At 37.1% G+C, this 9,794-nt stretch overlaps 1 long non-coding RNA gene across 1 annotated transcript; it reads left to right on the top strand.

The window, feature by feature from the left end:
* Positions 1-3,388: 3,388 nt before the first annotated feature.
* Positions 3,389-5,527, top strand: LOC134095140 (uncharacterized). Its single transcript, XR_009940542.1, has 3 exons — positions 3,389-3,646; positions 3,867-3,955; positions 5,235-5,527. It is a non-coding gene; the product is annotated as an uncharacterized LOC134095140 (long non-coding RNA).
* The last annotated feature ends 4,267 nt before the right edge of the window (positions 5,528-9,794 follow it).

Genomic DNA, 9,794 nt, shown 5'->3' with positions numbered 1-9,794 from the left:
GAGCAGGGGAGTTGACAGGCTTCATTTGTCTGTCCAGCAAGAGCCTGTGTCACATCCTATCTCTTGGCGACTGCTTGCCTAAAAGGTTTCCATTCTGAGAAGAGGCCAGCCTGGAACGGTCTGTTTTTTTTTGTCAAAGCCTTGGATATGCTGTTTCAAATGAAACAAAGACAATAGGTAGGAATAAATTAATGTACATTGCTATATGTCACCATAACAACAGGCATGTGTTTGTATTGTGCAGTTTCACTAGTGGCCCATACATTCCGCCAGTGGTTGTTGCTGCTCATTGGAATAGGGGAAGCTCTGATAAAAATGGTCAACTATTAAATTAATATTATTGCTGCTATATTATTATTGGGGGGGGGGGAATATATCCTAAAACAAAATAGACCAAACAGTAGCCTATAGACGAATCCGTCAGATACAGTGTAGGGTAGACATTGCAGCTGGCTTGGTTAGATTAGAACTAAGCTTACATTTTACCAGTTCATTTTGGGGGGTTAAATATGCTATTTGGTAGCCTACTAGAGTTATAGTGCGTGACTATTCTACGTTCATATGCCTTGCTGTTTTATTTGGAATCTCCCATGGTGGGGAATGCTATCAAATAGCTTATAAAATTCAAGTAAACATTAGCAATTTAGCCAAGCAACACAGTTATTATAGCGAGCTATGTGGCTAGCCTACAACTTAGCCTAAATACACAACTGAAACAAATGCAAATCACGAACTCTGTAACTCCACATTACGGTTTTATTGATAGGATATGTTGTGTACAACATGCAATAGAATTAAAAATTTGAGCCTTGCCTCTCGAGTTCACCTGCCAACCCTGTAAGGTTCCATAACTTTCACGCATCCCTGAAACCAGAGCCCGTCTCTGTTTAAACTTCCTGTGCAATCGCGAAATATGCTTGTCAATCAAAAAAAATGACGGTTCCTCCAATCATCATACAGAAGCTCGGCATCCGAGCCATCCCACTGTCCCATTCACCCCCAGAGAGGCCGGGCTTCCCTGGATATGACGATTTTGCGGCGTTTATCCAATATTAATCTAGCTTTTCCTGCACTAAGACCAGCCCACTCCGTAGTGCCATCGAAGTCCAGTGAGGCCGAGCCTCTATGGGGATTTTAATGGATCGTGTCGTCACAGCAAAGCATTAGACGTGCGAAATCGCGATAGATGACAGGCAAACCCAGGTCAAAAAGAAGTATACTTAAATATACTAAAAACATGTTTGGAATTCAAAGTAGTGTAATTGCAATACATTTGTATTTCCTTAGTACATACCTATACTGTACTTAAGTATGTAATTCTGAAGTACACTATCAGTATAGTGAAATTTAAATATATTTTATACTGTCTTTTAAAAATATGCTAAAATGTAAGCATACTTACAGTTACATTTTAGCATATTTGTATAAACCTATTTATTCAACACTTACTTATAGTTGCATTTAATTTCATTTTTCAAAAGTATACTTTTCTTTAAACTAAAAAGTATACTTTTAAAAAATGCAATTAAGTTCAACTTTTAGTAAGTGGTGAATAAATGTGTTTAAAAAAATATGATGAAATGTTGCTGTAAGTGTGCTAAAATTTGAGCATATTTTTAAAGGCAGTATAAAATATACTTTTTCCGTATTTTTTTTATATTCTACTGACAGTACAGTAGATTTTGCAAAATTTCTCAAACTTTTTTAATACAGTTAAGAGCACTTATATTCAACCTGGGATTTTAAAGGCAGACTTTTTAGGCATACTTTATTATTGTTGTGCATTTATTATTATTTAGTAACATTTGTTCAGCACTTATTGTAGGCCTAGCCTACTGTAGGCTACTGTAGCTAACAGGTAAAGAACAGTCGTTATTTGTACAGATATTGTATTTCCATGTTAATTCAGTATCAGAATCTCAGGACTTGGCAGTAGCCTACTCACTCTCAAACAAATGAAATCTCACTATTGCTCATCTTACTGAATCATTTTTCGTAGGATTTACACAATAAAATTAGGTTTCTAGGTGAAATGGAGTCAGTTGTGCGAAACGCATTCGATTAGGTGTTTGGAGGAAATGTGTCCGTCAATGGACGCCGTAAAAGCATTATTTCAAAACACACGAGGATCTCTGGCTGCCTCTTCCTAACTCGTGGATTGTAAGGTATGTATTTGCTATTCACACAGTGTTCTTATTTTGAGTTTGGGGTAATTTTAGGGAGTTTAGCATAACAACAACTTAAATAATCATTCAGCAGATCTCATGTGTAAACTGTAAATATGTTAACTCGAGCAGGTAAAAAATCATGGCGGCTAAGTTATCATCTCAGGCTAACGTTAGAATTGTATCATGTTTCCCAGGTCAGTTTTACTCCCTGCCGAAGATAGGGATGGTATGCCTTGATGGGATTGTTTCATAAAATATGAATGTTCATGGAAGTGACCAGGTCAGGATGACTCCACGTGTTTACTGTTTTATGCTAGCAGTTAACGGTCGGCTAACAAGGTAGCCACTAGCCCCGCACAAACCCAGCCTAGGTTTATGGCTTAGAATACTAATAGTTCGATTATTATCTGAAAAGTGTAATGTTTAAACGTAGGTACGGCCAGTCTGTTTGACCAAATTGTCCTTGTGTGTCATGAACAATTTGCATTGGTACAGACACAAGTTCGTCCAGAAACATTTGAATTATTTTAATGTTCGTGTAGCAATACACCATCTTGCCTAGTCTCTGTAACGTTACACAAGCATTGACTTCTCATTATTTTTGTATGAGGTGCTCAGCATTATTGTAGGCTATTGGCTCTCATTTGACTTATATATCAGTTAAAAGAGTAAAGCAAATTGCAGTTTGCCATTGAAAAGCTTTGTTGACAACCAAATATTTGGTAATTAAATAATTATAAGTTTTTCATGATCATGGGAAAGGCTGCCTACTTTAAATGTTTGAGTGATTTGTTAATCACAAACAGGCCTCAATGTAATTAAACGTTTTCTTCATAGTTCTAAAATGATTCAGTAATCTAATACTATTATAGTTTTACATGGTGTAAATTTGTTGAGTTTGATATGCTTTCTTTCTCCACAGATGTGGCAGTGCAGAGTGCAGAAGCATTCTTACAGAAGCATCAGGGTAGCTCATGGTTACTTTGGTTGTAGACACCCATACCTATGTGCATATTCTCATTAAAAGCATGGAATGCTCTTCATAGTCACTTAAGCAGATATCATGCCAACAAAACAGTCCAAAAACCTGTTAGTCTGACTACATTAAACTGTCGTTTGAGTCACAAAAATGTACATTGCATGTTTAAGGGCTGTTTTTAAAGGAATGTTATTTGTATTCACCATTTGTTTGATTTTGAGAACACACTTAACTATTGTATTCAAGACATACCATGACACAGATCAATATTTTCTGTATGCTAATTGTTATTCTTTCTAGGTTGTTTTGTACATTCTTTCTGTCTCCTCTACCCTCGTATGATTCAAGATATGTGTAGAATTTCACACGTGTTGTGCAACTGAAGTCCAAGTTTATGCCAGAACTTGACATCATCTGCTCCAGGCTGTTTGCTGAGTGCCATAGGAAGGGAGGAGAAACAGGACATAAGATTAAGGAGATCATGGCTGCCATTGATTGGGTTAGTGAGAAGTAGTTTTGTGCCTCCCACTTTGAAAACCAATATTAGGCCATGAGCTACAGGCCGTACCATGCACCTGCCAACTAAAAATCAATGTGTTCCAAAAAATCCAATCCAAGTTAACGTTGGGGGGTTGCACAGAAAGGCATTGTAAACATTAAGATGCTTAATTTGTAAGTGTAAGCTAAGTAGTGTTCAGTTATATTTCCCTGTTTTGCAGAATCCTATCATTGGCTCGTTGAGAGTTTGCCACCTGAAAGCACTTGTTGTGTACTTGAAGACCCCGATAAACTCATAAAGGAATACCTGGTAAGTGCAAATGAATATCCAAAAAACAGTGTAACTTCGGCGAAAATTGACCTCAGACTTCTTTTCTGCATGAAAACACATAAAATAAGCTGTGGAGATGGACAGTATTTTTCACTGATGAAGCTCTACAGAGCTTGCATCGGTGTATACTATATTGCCAAAAGTATAGTGATGTCAATAGACATCCTATTCTTAATTCATAGGGTTTAATATGATGTTGGTCCACCCTTTGCAGCTATAGCAACTTCAAGTCTTCTGAGAAGGCTTTCTACAAGGTTTAGGAGTGTGTTTATGGGCATTTTTGACCATTCTTCCAGAAGCGCATTGGTGATGTTGCGCATTGGTGAGGTTACACATTGATGTTGGACGAGGAGACGGGCTCTCAGTCTCTGCTCTAATTCATCCCAAAGGTGTTTTATTGGGTTGAGGTCAGGACTGTGCAGGCCAGTCAACACTAAACTCTGTCATCCATGTCTTTGCGGATCTTGCTTTGTGCACTGGTGCACAGTCATGTTGGAACAGAAAGGGGCCATCCCCAAAACTGTTCCCACAAAGTTGGGAGCATGGAATTGTCCAAAATCTTTCTGTTCCAACATGACTGTGCATCAGTGTGCAAAACAAGGTCCATAAAGACATCGATGATAGAATTTGGTATGGATGAACTTAACCGGCCTGCACAGAGTCCTGACCTCAACCATGACTTACGAAATTAAAATAGCCCCTCATCATCACATACCCTTCACCATACCTAGAGATTGGCATGGTGTTTTTTTCAGTTATTAGCTGGTTTGATGCTCATTGAGCTCAATGCAAATCAAACCAGCTAATAGGCTAACTGAAAAAAAAAAAAACATCATACCAGCCTCTAGGTATGGTGAAGGGTATGTGATTTGGGGCTATTTTAATTCCAAAGGCTGAGGAGACTTTATCAGAATGCTTAGTATCCTGGATCCATGAAATAAGTGGCTTTTAAAAATGGAAATCTTCCTGCCTCTATGGGAATTTAACATAGGGGTGCAAATACTTATGACTCCTGTATTTTAAGGAAGAACATTTATTTATTTACGATACATTACATTCACAAAGACAATTGGTGTCCTTTTTTTTTACTAAAGGCATTAAGATCAATTTACAAAAAAATATTCTTTAGTCAACTTTAGCATGGGTTCAAATACTTATTATCCTCGCTGTATATGTTCTATTTTCTGACACAATGTGATAATTATTCTTTGTATCATAATGTGATACTGACCCTTTTTATATTGCATCCTTGTTTTAGAGCTGCCAGATGGTGTCATCACTGAAAGCAGTCATAAACAACATGGCAGATTCGTCTATTTCCTCCAGCCAAAGCGACTCACCATGCACTACCAGTGACACTGGCAGTGAAGACATGGTATTATGACTGAAGGACCTTAAACCAATCCCTCATTAGCATTGGTATTAGATTAACAAGAAATGTTATTTATTTTAGCTTTTGTTTATACTTCATTTTACTTCATGTGGCTGAATTGCCAGCTGGAAACCAGTATTTTTGATAATGTATTTGTTTGCCCTTTTTTTTCCATTTAAGGCGCCTAGTTTTAAAGAATATTGTGAATGCACTCATTAATATGTAATAAATACTGGATTAAGATATGCTCATAAATACTGGATTAAGAGTATTTTTGGTATGTTTTAAGTGTGCTCCAAGTGTTAATAAAAACATGTTGAAAAAGAACGAGGTTGTATTGTAGCAGTATTTTGAGACAACAGAAATACACTAATGTTTATGCTAATTTGCAGATTTAATGACATTTTAAATGTACTTAAACTGAAATATGATTTAAGTATAATAAATATACTTTTAGTTGTCCCATTTTAACACAAAATAGTGCATTTAATTTATAATTAAGCTGTATTTAAGAATATCTTTAAGTATGCTTATTTGCAGATTTAATGACATTTTAAATGTACTTAAACTGAGATATGATTTAAGTATGATAAATATACTTTTAGTTGTTCCATTTTAACACAAAATAGTGCATTTAATGTATAATTAAGATGTCTTAAAGAATATCTTTAAGTGCACTTAATACACTAATAGTTGTTCCAAAATAACACAATTAAGTATGCTCTTCTATAGCATGCTAAAAGTACAATAAGTATATGGCAAGAAAATACTACTTAAGTATACTTTTTTTTTACCTGGGAAACCTTGTTGCAAAACGAAACTATAACGATATAGCCATGAAGTTGAACACGTTTTTAGCATGTTCTAGTTGGAATATTAGGCTTGCTAATGTAGCTCATAATAGGCATTATTTCATGCAATTTTCCGTGATATTTTAGAGGAGGCTGAGCCTCCCCTGCACTCAATGAGCAATCGCCTCTGCATTCCGCCACCTCATATTGTGGCCAAGACATGACTCCACATTGTACTACTGTATATATCTATTACAATATGCACCATGCTGAAGTGGGATCTCAAATCAACACATACCAATCCAAACAACATATACTGTATATTGAGTAAACAATTATGGAGAAGCTATTAGCGAAATTATATATGATATTACAGTGGCAGACACAAAAAAGAGTCGTTTAATAAAACAGATTTCTTTATTAGAAAGATATCAATTCAGGAACTCCAACTGTATTGACCGTGATGAAGGGATACAGATGCATTTACAAGTATGCCTAGATTTCTGCTGTATATTGATAGGTGACTTTTGAAGATGGCCTCTTCAAATGTAAGAGCAGTCGACCCTTCACAATATTGGGCCGTTGTTGTGCTTTTTGAACAAGCAATAATGCTTTGAATCAGAAAACAAATTCATCATCATGACTTCATAACGAATATGTGTGTATAAAATGACTGCCATTTATTGTTAGTCCTCTATTTCTCTGCCAGAGATTGCATTTTTTTTTTTTTTTTTTTTTTGGTGTAACACCGAGCACAGCATCTACCAACTTGGGGAGCAAAAAAAGACAGGAAAACATCAAAGGAAAAAAAAAAGTTGTTTGCCACAAACAATCCTTATCTGAAAAGAGGTCAAGGAGGAGTGGAAAGGCCTGTTCCCATTGTGATTAATAAATATGCATGTGACTGGACCAGGGGGACTGTTTTCCGACACTTTGTTTCCTGACCCCGGCAAAAAGTGTTAATCCATTAAAAAGCCACTCCTCATTGCTCAAAGGTGCACTAGGGACTCTCTCTCTCTCTCTCTCTCTCTCTCTCTCTCTCTCTCTCTCTCTCTCTCTCAAGGTCCAGGAAGGATGAGGAATTAGTGGACGCTAAGCTCCACAGACAGCTCGTAGATATTAGGAAGTGAACTAAAAAAAAAAAAACACCTGCCTCTGAGAGTTTACACAAACAGGCGTTTTCACAAATAGAAACTTTGCTGTCACCTTCATAACTCCAGCTGTCCATCTCTGTGTCACCTCCCTACAACCTTGTGGCTGTGCAGTGTGTGTGTGTGTGGGGGGGGGGGGGGGGGGGGATTGTGTGCATATGCATACAGTACGGTAGATATGCAGGCATGCATCTATGTCTCTCTTCCTAACTGTCAATATTTGTGTATCACACACACACACACACACACACACACACACACACACACACACACACACACACACACACTGGGTCATACACTCTGAGTCATACTCGCAGTTCACTGGACTGTGTGGAAAGCTTCTTCTCTCACAGTCAGAACTAACCAAGCAAGACAGGTTATGAAAAAGGTTATCAAAAACTGTCCACTGCAGTACAATTGCCTGTGCACGGCATTCTATGTCACAATGTCTAGAGAGAGAGGAGAGAGAGAGAGAGAGAGAGAGAGAGAGAGAGAGAGAGAGAGAGAGAGAGAGAGAGAGAGAGAGGGCGGGGGGGAGATACTATGCATTGACAGTTTATATAATGTTTATAATGGTATTGGGTGACAACTGAAGTCAGTTGTAACAGTTATTTGTCCCTGATTGTTCTTTCTTTACCAGCCTGTGGACTTAGGACCTGTCCAGAGTGCTTAGAAATGAAGTCACTCATGGCAGTTATTAATGGGCATATGTAGTACTCCTCTAATTTACTGTGACAGAGAACATGTCATCTGGATCAAGATTAAATGCATGACAAACACCATGCTCTGTCAAAGGCACACCGTCACATCAGAGGTGAGCCACAAAGAAGGAGCATACAGTACTGCACCACCAGTGTACATTGACACTGTTTCTGTGAAATTGTATCTTTTACTTTATTTAAAGAGTTTGGTTCCAAAACAATATATATATTTATAAACATTAATAAATTATGTTATTTCATTGTGCATTTCAGGTAATATCAGTACATTTGCAGCTGTGTTGTTTTAATTGAGCACATATAAATCAACAACACAATTACAGGTTCACTGAAATTACTAAAATTATCAAAACAAAAAAACTTGATTTCTGAAAATAAATCAAATTAAATTCAAATGAACTGCAAAGTTTGGGAACCAAACTCGTATTAGTTTAGTTATTAATCCTCTGTAACCCGATGCATAAATAGACTGATAAATAGTAGGAGGTAAATTGAATCAGACCAGCCTGTTCTGCTGGGTACAGAATTTCAGTGCGGAGTGTGATGGCTTTGTTATATTCTGCCCTCAGTTATGTATTTTTATTTCTCCTTTGCAATAAACACTTCAAAGGTGTGAGTATTGTTTGTCTCTGCACAAAACCTATGGTTCACCTTTGTTTGGAGGAGCTTTGTGTGCTCGGAGACGGAAGATGATTAAAACCAACCCTGACTCACTGAAGATGGTGCAAAGTTGTATTTGTTTATATATATTTTTTGTCTGCAGAAAGTAAACACTGTGCCTTGTCATATTGTGTGGAATATACGAAGCTTTCACTTCATGAGGTAAACAGCGTTCATCACCGCCCATCGCTGCCCCCTAACGTGATTTGTGGTGACCACAACTCGATGGCATAATTCAATCACGAGCAGAGTTGAATGGACTCAAATGATAACAACATTAAAAGGAATCAAAAGTTTAGCAAGCATGAAATGATACAATACATGACAATAAGATGAGCAAGCAGAGACAATGCAGAACAGTAGTTCTTCTCTCCTTTGTAGCACTTTTAACATGTATTAAGCATATTTAAACTATAACTAAATGCTTTGTTCCTCATTTGTAAAGCATTGTTCCTATGTTCATTTTCACCAGTAAAATGTTTTATAAATGCCTAATAAATGCTTAATAGTGTCTAGCTGTTACAAAGTGTTGCTCCCTTTACCAACCAGCAAAATTGGTGTTCTGGTGCTTTGAATACTGATGCTGTTGTCTCTGAATTGAACCGCATATTGGATTAGCATACACCTGCTTCTAAAAGGCTGAAAAATGTCACCGCAAAACATGTGGTCTGTTTTCAAACATATGCCAGTATACCTAATCGATTATATTAACACGTTTCCTCCCATGTTTTTATGCAATACTCCCACGTTTCCCTATAGGCTGTTCCATAATACAGTATGCTGTGTTCCTGTGGCAGGCACAACACATGATCATACATGTGTGGTCTGTTCATGCCATGCCATGTTTTAAAGTGAACATAACGTCTTAAACAGGCGTTAACTTCTCAGTACATCTGCCAGTGTTGAGAATGTATCAACTTTTTACCCTTTGTCTCAAAAGTTTATTTTTGAATTATTGCTGTATGGCCATGTTTGTTTAATTTGTATTAATGGCAAGCTGTCAAGCTGTACATAATAGGTGAGTACATATGTGAATTCAGACTTTTACTTGATATTAGGGGCTACATGGGTGATCAAATGTTTGAAAGATTCTCTAAATGGGTACTGTAGGAGGGATCACTCTTA

The sequence above is a fragment of the Sardina pilchardus genome, chromosome 11 (genome assembly GCF_963854185.1).
Source record: "Sardina pilchardus chromosome 11, fSarPil1.1, whole genome shotgun sequence".
Taxonomy (NCBI): domain Eukaryota; kingdom Metazoa; phylum Chordata; class Actinopteri; order Clupeiformes; family Clupeidae; genus Sardina; species Sardina pilchardus.
This window is presented reverse-complemented; position numbering and strand designations above follow the sequence as displayed.